Source organism: Artemia franciscana, chromosome 3 (assembly GCF_032884065.1).
Source record: "Artemia franciscana chromosome 3, ASM3288406v1, whole genome shotgun sequence".
Taxonomy (NCBI): Eukaryota; Metazoa; Arthropoda; class Branchiopoda; order Anostraca; family Artemiidae; genus Artemia; species Artemia franciscana.
This window is the reverse complement of record NC_088865.1, coordinates 21,324,502-21,338,620: the sequence shown is the minus strand read 5'-3', so window position 1 is coordinate 21,338,620 and position 14,119 is coordinate 21,324,502. Positions and strand designations below refer to the sequence as shown.

The following is a 14,119-nucleotide window of genomic DNA, read 5'->3' as shown; positions in this document are numbered from 1 at the left end:
AATGCCTGTTGGTTGTTTTCGACATCCCCCGCAACAACCTCTGTAAGTTTCAATTTACAAGTTCTGTAAATTCATACTCCAAGAAGTTCCTTATGTAACTGATACACCCTTTCTACAACCTGCACGAGCACAGTGTGAGTTTTCATACTTAGCGGTAGTAGTAGTATTAGTAGTAGTAGTATAAGTAGTAGTAGTAGTATTAGCAGTAGTACTAGCAGCAGTAGTAGTATGCACCTATTGCCTTTTAGTCTATTGAACGTGCCTCTCATCATGTCCTGGAAGTTTTAACTGAATGCTCTAAGCTGTTCGAAAGATATTGCTGATTCCCCCTTTCGAAAACCTGCATGCGCTAATTTTTTTTTAATTTAGTTCCACTTTCCCTTAGACATTTTCTAAAATTTTCACTTTAATACCTTAGTCTTAGTAGCAGTCATAATAGAAGTAGCAGTTGTAGTAGTGGTAGTAACATGCCTATATTGCCTTTTGGTGAATTGATAATCCCTCTCATCGTTCCCTGAAAGTTAACACCCTAAGTTATTCCTGAGGTATCCTCATTAGACATCCTGCATGTACATGGTGTGCTTTGGTTTAGTTTAACATTCCCCTCAACAACCCCTGAAAGCTTCATCTTAATGCTCTTTTCCTTTTTGGACACCAAAGTTGTCCAAAAAACTAAATGCTCTTTTCCGACAAAAAAAAACTATATATAAACAATAGCCAAATTGTATAACTTACAACCCTTACCTAAAGGGGTGTAGGGGGTTGTCACACCCAGAGGCATAGTTATTGGACCTTTCAGCTATGCTGAACAAGAAGACTATCTCAAATTTTAATTGGATGTCTTTGGGGAAAAATGTGCGTGGTAGAGGGGTTTGTTGCTCTTCAATCACTTTTGACTCTTAAAAAGAGCGCTAGGACTTTTAACTTTACGCCAAATGGGCTCCTTCTGAAGTTTCTACGACAACTACTTCCATATGAAGTACCTTGGTAAAAAAAACAATAATGGTCAGAGAAAATTGAGAGAAGGCTCATTCGAATATAAATTAAAACTTCTATATCAAAATAAGCAAAATATCGTCTGACATCACAGTGGTATTTTATGTGGTATTAGTAGTATCCCCTCACTGCATTTTATGACACACATAGCCACTATTTCTTTCTTTTTCACCGTTAATAACGAAGAAGGTTTAACGGCGATTACCCCAAGGCAAGACACAGGTGCATCTTACATAATAGGAAAAGTTATCAAAGAGATGTAGGTGAATGTTATGTCATAGGAAATACTTACTTTTTGTTGTTACGTAATAGAACGTGTTAGAGTCTATTTGTCAAGCCGGGATTTTATTTAAGTCACTTTTCTTCAACATCTTTTTCAAAACGTTTCAAGATGTTTTTAATATATTTTTCAAGACGTTTCAAGACATTTCAAAACGTTTTATTACACATATTTCTTCAAGACGTTATTCAACACGTTTCAAGACATATTAAGATGTTTTTTAATGCAGTTTTCTTGAAGAGGTTATTCAAGATGTTTCAATACATTCTTAAACGTTTTTTAAGACACTTTTCTTCCCCAAATTTGTTTTAAGATGTTTCAAGACATTCCATGACGTTTATTAAGACATTTTTCTTCAAGATGTTATAAAATATTCCCTGACCATTTTTTAAGAAATTTTTCTTCAGGACGTTTTTCAAGACGTTTCAAGACATTTCAAGATGTTTTTAGGATATTTTCTTCAAGAATTTTTTCGAGACTTTTTTTAAGACATTTTTCTTTAAGGTGTTTTTCAAGAAGTTTCAAGACATTTTTTAAGACAGTTTTCTTCAAGATATTTGATAGACGTTTCGAGACATTTCAAGACGTTTCTTAAGACATTTTTTCTTCAAGGCGTTAATCTTCATGACTGCTTTAGTTCTTACATAATAGGGGAATATTTACTTAAGCTAAGGATGAAACATTCACATGTGAAATGCTAAACTTGTGTCTTGTGGGGAAATCCCCTCTCATAGCTGAGCACGGTGCACACGTGGGTGTTACATAATGGCAGCGCACACGCGGTTGCCACTTAATGACTGCACACACATGGGTGTTACATAATGGTGGGTAAACACGAGATGTCACGTAACGGCAGGGCGCACGTGGGGTGTTACATAATACTTTAAAAGATTTCATTTTCTTTTTTTCAGGGCGTTCTTTTTCTTTCAGTGATTTTTTCTTTCAAGGTGTTATTTTTTTTTTCAAGATTTCTTTTCTTTCAAGGTGTTTCTTCCTTTCACGGTGTTTATCTCAGGAAACTTTCATATTCTAAAGATTTCAGCCCCCGTTAGGATTCGACAGAACCGTTTCCATTAATGAGATGGTGCCCTGGCAAGCAAGACCATGAAGATCTTTACAATATTATGTTTCAGGAAATAGATTCTACAACTTAACCTATTGCGCGCAAGGAGAATCCCCGTTTACGAAAACTGGTTCGTATAAATGATTTCCAATCTTGTCCTCATGAGAGCGGATAAGAGTTCTAATGCTATTGATTTTTACTCCATTAGATACACCTGCCTATTACACGGTTATTAGTGTTCTAAAAGGACCAAGACAGTTTAAGATATCCAGTCAATCAATGATATGCAACATACCATCAGCGTTAGATATTCCATTACGTAAATGATTACGTATCGAACTTTTACCTCAAAACTATAAATCTAAAGGACACGGACTTTATCCGTGTATATACAACTTATATTAACAAAGCTAATTCACAAAGCATTGTTAACTCACCACAGCATACAAGTGGGTGTTATGTAATGACAGCACACACATGGGTGTTACGTAATGGCAGGCTCACACATGAGATGTCAAGTAACGACAGTGCTCCCTTAATTTTGAAATTAAAAGGTGTTTTAATTTCAAGGTGACTACCCGAAACCAATGATACTGGTCTCTTAAATAAAGATATAAACAAATTATCGCTATAAACTTTTGACATTACTCGTAATTCTGCAAACTCTATCCAAAGCTATTGACACTAGTCTCTTAAAGAAATACATAAACAAATTATCAATAGAAATTATTGACATTACTTGCAATTCTACAGAAATTCTATAAGATTCCACCATAATTCGAATGAAAGCCAATGATAATAACCTCTTAAACAAATACGTATATAAATTATCGCTAAAAGTTATTGACATTACTTCGAATATTCTACCCAAATTTTCTTTAATTCCCCCCGAAGCCATTGATATTAGTCTCTTAAATGAAGACCTAAACAAACTATCACTAGAAATTGTTGATATTATTTATAATTCTGCCAAATTCTACCATAATCCTAACCAAAACCAATGATATAAGTCTCTTAAATGAAGACAAAAGGAATTTATCACCAGAAGATTATTGACATTACTCGTAATTCTAACAAAATTCAATCAGAAAAACACACAGAGTCAAACAAAAACACAAAGACAGACTCAGAGACATACAAAAAGAAGATCAATCACACAGGTACAGTGGGAGAGAGAAAAAAAACACATAAAAATACGAAGTCAGACACACTGACACATAGAGTCAGACACACAAAAACACAGACAGCCACGGTAACATGCAAACAGACGCTCAGTCACACAAGCACGGTAGGACACGGACAAAAACACAAAAAGAAAAAATTAGACATATATACACACAGCGTCAGACACTCAAAAAACACAAAGACAGACACAGAAACACACACAACAAAAACTTAGTCACACAGGTACGCTGGGAAAGAGACAAAAACACACACAAAACACAACGAAAGACGCACAAAGACACGAATTCAGACGCACAAAAACACAAAAGTAGATACAGAAAAACACAAACCGACGCTCAGTCACACAAGCACGGTGGGAGACAGGCAAAAAATACACATAAAAACACTAGGTCAGTCACACAGAAACATAAACACACAAAATTAGGCACACAAAAACACAAAACAGACACAGAGACATGTAAACAGATGGTCAGTCACAAAGGCGTGGTGGGATAGAGACAAAAACACATGTAAAAAACACAATAGGGGAATATGGCGATGTTTACTTTTGTTAAATATGACGCATTCACACGTGACAGGCTAGACTTGGCCCCGTAGGGAAATTCCTACTCGTAACTCACTACGGCACACACGTGGATGTTAAGTAATGGCGGTGCATACGCGGGTACTACGTAATTATAGCAAACACGTGGATGTTACGTAATGAAGGGCTCAGACGTGAGATTTCGCGCAACGACAGCGCACAAGTAGCGTCTTATATAACACTTTAAGAGATTTCATTTTATTTTTTTGAAGGTGTTTTTTTCTTTCAAGTGTTATTTACAGGGACCCTTTATATTCTAAATATTTTTGCCCCTGTTAGGATTCAAAAGGGCCAATTCCATCAAGTGGAATGGTACCCTGGACAGAGGGACTATGAAGGTCTTTCTAATATTATGTTTCGTGAAACATATTCTACGAATTAGCCTAGTGCATGCAAGGAGAATCCGTTTTCATTTACTAGCTCGATTAAATGATTTCCAGCCCTTTCCACATGATAGCGCATAAACATTCCAATGACATTGATTTTAGTTTTAATTAGTTTTAATGATATTAATTACAAACATCTGCCTATTACAGGGTTATTAGTGTTCTAACTGGACCTAGACAGGTTAATATAGCTATTGAATCAATGAGATGTCACATACAATCGACATTAGATATTTCATTACGTAAATGATTACGTATCAAAGTTTTACCCTAAAATAATAAATCTAAAAGACACAAACTTTTGAATATACAACTTATATTAATAAAATGTATTGAAAAGCTTTATTAAAACACAGAAAATGCGCTTAAAACGCAACAAACGAAAAACAAACACGAAAAAACCAAAGATAGGATAAAATATTTACAAAAAAAACCATGAATTAAAGAAAAGTGAGGATCCTAACAGCAAATTCAAGAGGGAACGATCGACATTAGAGGTAAACTTAAGCCCCGTTAAAAGGTATTTCTGCAAACTTTTAATGAAAATACTGCATTGTTTTGAACCAGGACTGCGAATATTCAAGCCAATGGGATAATGTGTGGCTAGCCCACCCTAGCAGGCAATTCTAGATGGGGAAGGTTGCTGTAAGAGATAAATTTAAGCAATATTAAGATGTATTTCTGAGAGGTCCAAATGAAAATCCCTCATTTCTTTTAACTAAGCGTTAGAATTCAGTCCCCCCACCGCCAAAAAATTAATTTAACATCTTCACCTTAATATTAAGCAGTAGAATATGTTAGTCCAAGCAATTCACGCCACTTTTGCAATATGCAGCTACGCTGTGACAGCTTTACGATACGCATTATCATTTATAAGACATTTATGGACATTTCTAGACATTAATTGCAATTCTACCGAAATTGTACCGTAATCCTCCCCAGAGCCAATGATACTAATCTCTTAAATTAAGACCTAAACAAATTATCGCTAGAAATTATAGACATTACTCGCAATTCTACACAAATTCGAGCAAAATTCTATTCAAAACCACTGATACTAGTCACTTAAAAAAGACATAAACCAATTATCACTAGAAATTATTAGTCACAATTCCACCAAGATTCAACCAAACTTTTACCGTAATTGAAACCAAAGCAAACAATACTAGTCTCTTAAATAAAGACATAAAAAAATATTGCCAGAAATTATTGACATTACTCGTAATTCTACCAAAATTCTTCCAAAAACCAGTGATACTAGTCGTAAATGAAGACATAAACAAAATATCACCAGAAACTATTAACACTACTCTCAATTATACCAAAATTCTACGGTAATTCTACTCAAAGCCAATGATACTAGTTTCTTAAATGAAGACATTAACAAATTGTAACCAGAAATTATTGACATTACTCGCAAAACTACCAAAATTCTACCAAAATTCTATCGTAATTCAAACCAAAGCATCTGATAATAGTCTTTTAAATGAAGACTTAAACAAATTATCACCACATCACAAATTATTGACATTACTAGTGATTCTACCAAAATTCTACCGTAATTATAATCAAAGCTAACATTACTCTATTATTAATTACTATTATTACATTACATATATATAATTATACTATTACATTATATATTATTACATTATATATATTATATATATTATTACATTATATAGTAATTACATTACTATTATTAAAAGTAACATTACTGTTAACATTACTCTATATTTTACCAAAATTCTATTTTAACTCTAACCAAAGCTACTGATACTATTCTCTGAAATTAAGGCATAAGCAAATTATCATCAGAAATAGCTGATATTCACGTAATTCTACTAAAATTTTATGACACAAACACAAATTGTCAAGCGCACAAAAACACAAAGACTGACACAGAGACATGCAAATAGACCCTCAGTTACACACGTACAGTCGGAGAGAGACAAAAACACACAAAAAAAATTCAGACACACTAACACAGAGAGCCAGACACACAAAAACCCAAAGACAGACCCAGAGATATATAAACAGACGCACAGTCAAACAGGAATGCTGAGAGAGACAAACACATACACAAAAACACAAAGTCAGACACAAAACATAGATTCAGAAACACAAAACACAAAGACAGGCAAAAAGACACGCAAACAGACACTCAGTCACAGAGGGAAGCTGGGAGAGACAAACCGTCACGCTGACACGGTGAGAGAGAGACAATATAAAATACACACAAAAACACAGTCTTACACACAAACACAAAGGGACAGTAACACGATAAAACACAAAGATAGATGCAGAAAAATGCAAACAGACACTCAGTCACATAGGCACGATGGGATAGAGGAAAAAAAACACAGACAAAAACACAAAGTCAGAGACGGAAACACACAGAATCAGACACCAAAAAACATAAAGACAGACACAGAAACATACAAACATACGATCTGTCAAATAAGCACGGTGAAAGAGAGACAAAAACACACATAAAACACAAAGTCAGACAAAGAAACACACATAAACACTGAGTCGGACACACACAAAAGCAAAAAAAGACACAGAGGCATGTAAACAGACCCTCAGTCACACAGGCAAGGTGGGAGAGAGACAAAAACAACCACAATAAACAAAAAGTCAAACACACAAGCAAAAAGAGTCAGACACAGAAAAACACAGAAACAGACATAGAGGCATGCAAACAGATGCTCAGTCACACAGGGACGGTGAGAAAAAGACAAAACACACACACACAGAAACACATTCAGACACACAAGCACACAGAGGCAGAAAGACAAAGACAGACATAGAGACTTACGAACAGATTCTCAGTCACACAGGCATGGTGAGAGAGAAACGAAAAACACACATAAAAACAAAGTCAGACATACAAACATACAAACACACAGAGTCAGACACACCAAAACAAAAAGACAGGGACAGGAACACACAAACAGACACACAAGCATGGTAGGAGAGAGACAAAAACACAGAAAAAAACAAAACAAATTCAGACAAACAAATACACAGTCAGACATTCAATAAAAACAGACAGAGAGATATGAAAATAGATTCTCGGTCATACAGGCACAGTAAAAGAGAGACAAAAAACAAAGTGGGACATAAAAACAATATAGAGTCAGAAACACAAAACACAAAGACAGACCCAGAGACATGCAAACAGATGCTCAGTCACACAGTCACGGTGAGAGAAAGAGAGAGAGAAAGAGAGAGAGAGATAGAGATAGAGATAGAGAGAGAGAGAGAGAGAGAGAGACAATAAACACGCACCAAAACACAGTCAGACATACAAGCATACAAACGCAAAAACACAAAGACTGACACAGAAACTCGCGAACAGAAACTCAGTCACACAGGTACAGTGGGAGAGAGACAAAAACAAACACAGAAAAAAACAAAGTCAGACACACAAAACACAGAGTAAGACACACACAAAAGCAAAAAAGACATAGATACATGCAAACAGATGCTCAGTCACAAAGACACGATGAGAGAAACACAAAAAAACGCAAAACAAAGTTTTGCGTTTTTAAATAAACATAAACACAAAGTCAAACACACAAAAACACAAAGACATACACATAAACATTTAAACAGACACTCAGTCACGCATGCACGTTGGGAGTGAGACAAAAACACAAAAAACACAAAATCAGATACACAAAAACACAGATTCAGACTTAAAAAAACAAAAATATAGAGATACACAGACATGCAGACAGATGCTCAGTCAAATAAGCACGATGAGAGAGAGAAAAACACGCAAAAACACTAAGTCAGACACACAAACAAACAGAGCTAGATAAACAAAAAACACAAAGACAGATCCAGAAACATACAAACAGACACTCAGTCACGCAGGCACGCTGTGATAGACACAAAACAAACACACACAGTCAGAGGCGCAAACTCATTGAATCAGACACAAAATAATGCAAAGAAAGACACAGAGATAAGCAAACACATGCTCAGTCAGAGGCACGGTGAGAGAAAGACAAAAAACACGCAAAAAACACAAAGTCAGACGCACAAACACAAAGAGCTAGACACACAAAAAACACAAAGACAGATACAGAAACATGCAAACAGACACTCAGTCACACGGGCACGCTGGGATAGAGACAAAACAAACACACACAAAAATACAAAGTAAAAGACTCAAACTCATAGTCAGACACAGAATAACACAAAAACTGACACAGAGATAAGCAAACACACGCTCAGTCACAGAAACACGGTAAGAGAGAGACAAAAAACACAAACAAAAACACAGTCAGACATACAAACAAACAAACACATAGGGTCAGATGCACAAAAACACAAAGACAGACACAGCAACACGCAAACAGAGACTCAGTCACACAAGCAAGGTTGGAGAGAGACAGTAAACACACAAAAGCACAAATTCAGAAACACTAACATACAGAGTTAGACACACAAAAGCACAAAGTAAGACACAAAAACACAAAAACAGATTCTCAGTCACACAAGCATGGTGAGAGAGACAGAAAACATACACCAAAACACAAAAAGTCAGACACAAAAAAAAACATAAAGACAGACAAAGAGACATGTAAACAGACACCCAGCACTACAAGCTTGGTGAGAGAGAGAGACTATCAGACACACAAAGATACAAAGTTAGACACAAAAAAAGAAAGACAAACATAGAGACATGCAAACAGACACTTAGTCACATAGACAAGGTGGGAGAGAGACAAAAACCAAAACAACACACAAAAACACAAAATTAGACACACGAACGCACGATGCCAGACACACAGAAACACAAAGACAGACACCGAGACTTGGAAACCAATCCTCAGTTACGCAAGCACGGGGGGACAGAAAAAACACATAAATACACAAAGTCAGACACGCAAAAACACAAACACAGACACAGAGACATCCAAAAAGAGGCTCAGTCAAAGAGGCACCTGGGAGAGAGACAAGAAATACAAATTCAAAGCCACAAACCAACAGAGTCAGACACCAAAAAAATACAAAGACAGACAAAGAGACAGACAGATAGATATGTAAACAGACGCTCAGTCACACCGGAACGGTGGGAGATAGACAAAAACATACACAAAAACACTCAGTCAGAAACACAAACACACAGAGCCAGACACATAAAAACACAAAGACAGACACAGATACGTGCAAACAGACGCTCAGTCAAACAAAAATGATGGGAAAAGACGAAATACACACACAAAAACACAGAAGCAGACACACAAACACACACAGTCAGACGCTCAAAAAGACAAGGACAGATACAGAGGCCATTCTTGTGTGACTGAGTTTCTGTTTGGTTTGTGTGTTTCTGTGTCTGACTTTGCTTGTCTGACTCTTTGTGTTTGTTTGTTTGTTTGTATGCCTGACTGTGTTTTTGTGAGTGTTTTATGTCTCTCTCTCACCGTGCCTGTGTGGCTGAGCATATATTTGCATGTCTTTGTGTCTGTTTTTGGGTTTTTGTGTGTCCGACTCCGTGTGTTTGTTTATCTGACTTTGCCTGTGTTTTGTATCTCTCCCGGCGTGCTTCTGTGACTACATCTCTGTTTGCGTGCTTTTGCGTCTGTCTTTGTGGTTTTGCGTGTCTGACTCTGTGTGTTTGTGAGTTTGTATGTCTGAATGTGTTTTTATGTGTGTTTTTCGTTGCTCTCTCACCGTGCCTGATTGACTGAGCATCTGTTTGCTTGCCTCTGCTTCTGTCTTTGTGTTTTAGTGTGTTTGTGTGTCTGCATTCGTCTTTTTCCTATTTGTCTTTGTCTGTCTCCCATCATGCCTGTGTGTATGAGCGTCTATTATGTCTGTCTTTGCGTTTTTGTGTCTGACTTTGTGTTTGTATCTCACTCCCACCGTGCTTATTAGACTCAGTGTCTGTTTGCGTGTTTCTATATCTGTCTTTGAGTGTCTAACTCTGTGTGTTCGTGTGTCTGACTTTGCGTTTTGTGTTTGTTTTTCTGTCTCTCTCCTTCCTTGCTTGTGTGAATGAGCGTCTATTTCAATGTTTCTGTGTCTGTCTTTGCGTTTTTGTGTGTCTGACTCTGTGTTTTAGTGTGTCTGACTTTGTGTTTTGTGTATGTTTTTGTCCCTCTCCCACCGTGACTGTTTTACTGAATGCCTGTTTGCATGTTTCTGTGTTTGTCTTTATGTTATTGTGTGTCAGACTCTGTGTGTTAGTGTGTATGAATTTGTGTTTGTTTTTTGTCTGTCTTCCACTGTACATGTGTGATTCAGCTTCTATTTGCATGTCTCTGTGTCTGTATTTGTGTGTCTGACTCTCTGGGTTTGTGTGACAGAAGTTTGGTAGAATTGCGAGTAATTTCAATAATTCCTGGTGAGAATTTGCTTGTGTCTCCATTAAGTGACTAGTATCAGTGTCGTAGGTTAGAATAACGGTAGAATTGTCGTAGAATTAAGAATAATATTAATATTATCTGGTGATAATTTGTTTATGTCTTTAATCAAAAGACTAGTATCATTGGCTTTGATTAGAATTACGGTAAAATTTTCGTAGAATTACAAGTAATGTCAATTATTTCTGGTGATCATTTGTTTACGTCTTCATTTAAGAGACTATTATCAAATGCTTTGGTTGGAATTACGATAGAATTTTGGTAGAATTGTCAGTAATTTCAACAATTATTGGTGATAATTTGCCTGTATGTTCATTTAAGAGACTAGTGTCGGTGGCGTTGGTTAGAATAACAGTAGAATTTTTGTAGACTTTTGGTAGAATTAAGAGTAATGTTAATAATTTCTGGTGGTAATTTGTTTATGTCTTCATTGAAGAAACTGGTATCATTGGCTTTGATTAGAATTACAGTAGAATTTTGGTAGAATTACGAGTAATATCAATTATTTCTGGTGTTAATTTATTTAAGAGACTAGTATCATTGGCTTTGGGTAGAATTATGGTAGAATTACGAGCAATTTCAATAATTTCTGGAGATAATTTGCATGTGTTTTAATTTAAGAGACTAGTGTCATTGGTTTTGGTTTGAATTATGATAGAATTGCGAGTAATGTCAACAATTTCCAGTGATAGTTTATTTGTGTCTTCATTTAAGAGACTAGTTTCATTGGCTTTGATTAGAATTACAGTAGAATTTTGGTAGAATTACGAGTAATTTCAATTATTTCTGATGTTAATTTTTTTAAGAGACTAGTATCATTGGCTTTGGGTAGAATTATGGTAGAAGTTTGGCTGAATTACGAGTAATTTCAATAATTTCTGGAGATAATTTGCATGTGTTTTCATTTAAGAGACTAGTGGCATTGGCTTTGGTTTGAATTATGATAGAATAGCGAGTAATGTCAACATTTTCTAGTGATAGTTTGTTTGTGTCTTCATTTAAGAGACTAGTTTCATTGGCTTTGAGTAGAATTAAGGTAGTTTTGGTAGAATTTTCGTAGAATTACAAGTAATGTCAATAATTTTTATCGACAATTTATTGATGTCTTTATTTAAGAGACTAGTATCATTGGCTTTGGGTAGAATTACGGTACAATTGCAAGTAATGTCAAGAAATGTCTTAGGACTAATAATGCGTATCATAAAGTTGTCACGGGGCAGCAGCATATTGCCACGGTTAACATGTTTTACAGCTTAAATTTAAGGTGGAGGTGTTAAATGAATTTTTAAGTGGTTGGGGGGGGGACTGAAATCTAACATTTAGTTAAAGGAAATGAGGAATTTTCATTAGTACCTCTCGAGATACCTTTGAATGTTACTGAAATCTATCTCGAATAGCAACCTTCTCCGTCTGGGAAGCCAAATATTGTCACAAGTAGTTTGAATATGCATAATCTTGGTTCAAAGAAACCTGATATTTTCATTAAAAGCCCTCAGAAATAGCTCTTAATAGGGCTTAAATTTACCTGGAATATCAACCCTCCCTTCTGGATTTGGTTGTCTTCCTTTAATTCATTTTTTTTTCATATATTCTATCCTATGTTAGGTAATTTTCACGTTTTGTTTTTCCTTTGTTGAGTTTTAAGTACTATTTCTGTGTTTTAATAATGCTTTGTAAATTTATTTTATTAATATAAGTTGTATATACAAAAGTCTGTGTTCTTTAGATTTATTGTTTTAGGATGAAACTTTGATACGTAATCATTTATAAGATGGAATATCTAACGCTGATGGTATATGACATCTCGTTGGTTCAGTAGCTATCTTAACCTATCCAGCCCCATTAGAACACTAATAGCCCTGTAATAGGAACGTGTATCTAATATAATAAAAATCAACAGCATTGGAATGCTTATGCACTCTCAGGCAGAAATGGATGGAAATAATTTTATTGAGCCATCATTTGCGAACAGAGTATGCTCCTTGAGTGCAATAGGTCACTTTCTAGAATCATTTTTCGTAGAATTATTTTGTAGAACTGCAGAAAAATATTTTTTAGAATTTCCTGAAACAAAATATTAGAAAAATCTTCATAGTCCAGTTGTCTAAGGTACCATTCCATTTGATGGAAATGACCCTTTCGAATACCAACGGGGGAAAAAATCTTTAGAATATAAAGGTTACCTGAAAAAACACCTTGAAAGAAAAGAAATCCTGAAGAAAAATCACCTTGAAAAAAAATTAAATCTCTTAAAGTATTATGTAACACCCCCACGTGTGCACTACCGTTACATGACATCTCACGTATGCGCCCGCCATTAAATAACACCCACGTATGTGCTGTCATTACGTAGCATCAGCGTCTGAACTGCCACTAGGTAACACTACGTCTTGAAATGTCTCAAAATGTCTGGAAAAACGTCTTGAAGAAAAATTTCTTAAAATGTGTCTGGAAAAAAAATGTCTCGAAATGTCTTGAAACGTTTTGAAACAAGTCTTGGAAGAAAAATGTCTTAAAATATATAAAAACTTCTTGAAAAACATCTTGAGGAAAAATGTCTTTAAAAAACTTCTTGAAATGTCTTGAAGAAAAATACCTTAAAAACGTCTTGGAAGGTCTTGAAACATCTTGAAGAAATTTCTTTTAAAAAAGGTCTTGGAATGTCCTGAAATATCTTGAAACAATCTTCTTGAAAAAAGTCTTAAAAACGTCTTGAAATATCGTGAAAGGTCTTGAAAACGTCTTTAAGAAAAATTTCTTGGAGCGTCTTTAAAAACGTCTCGAAGAAAAATTTCATAAAAACATCTTGAAATGTCTTGAAGAAAAATGTCTTAAGTGAAACCCCCGCTTGACTAGGGGACTCTAACACGTCCTATGACGAAACAGGAAAAAGTAAACAAACCCTATTATGCAACATTCAAAGAAATCCTAAACACTCTCTGTTATTTAACATGCAAAAGTAAAAATTCCCTATTACATAACAAGCACCCACGTCTTGCCCTTAGGTAATCACCGTTAAACTTTCTTCGTGATTAACGGTAAAGAAGAAAGGAGTAGTGGCAATGTGTTTAAAAAAAGCAGTGAGGGGATACTACTGGTATTTTATGGCATACAACAAAATTTTACCCCAAAGAGGGAGGAAAAGCATTGATCGGAAACTCCTAGATAGTCAATCAGCTTAAAATTGCGGAAAAGTTGTTTAGTGAGTGTTCCTAGTTTCAGAGGCAGTAAAGCGAGGGA

General features: G+C 35.5%; 1 protein-coding gene and 1 long non-coding RNA gene across 2 annotated transcripts in view; one reads left to right on the top strand and one right to left on the bottom strand.

Annotated features, from left to right (window-relative positions):
* The window catches only part of LOC136025004 (uncharacterized), a 136,812-nt gene that overhangs the window by 48,225 nt on the left and 74,468 nt on the right, over nucleotides 1–14,119 (top strand). The window lies entirely within an intron of this gene.
* The window catches only part of LOC136025002 (sulfide:quinone oxidoreductase, mitochondrial-like), a 64,395-nt gene that overhangs the window by 49,210 nt on the left and 1,066 nt on the right, over nucleotides 1–14,119 (bottom strand). The gene's annotated exons all lie outside the window — the stretch shown is intronic.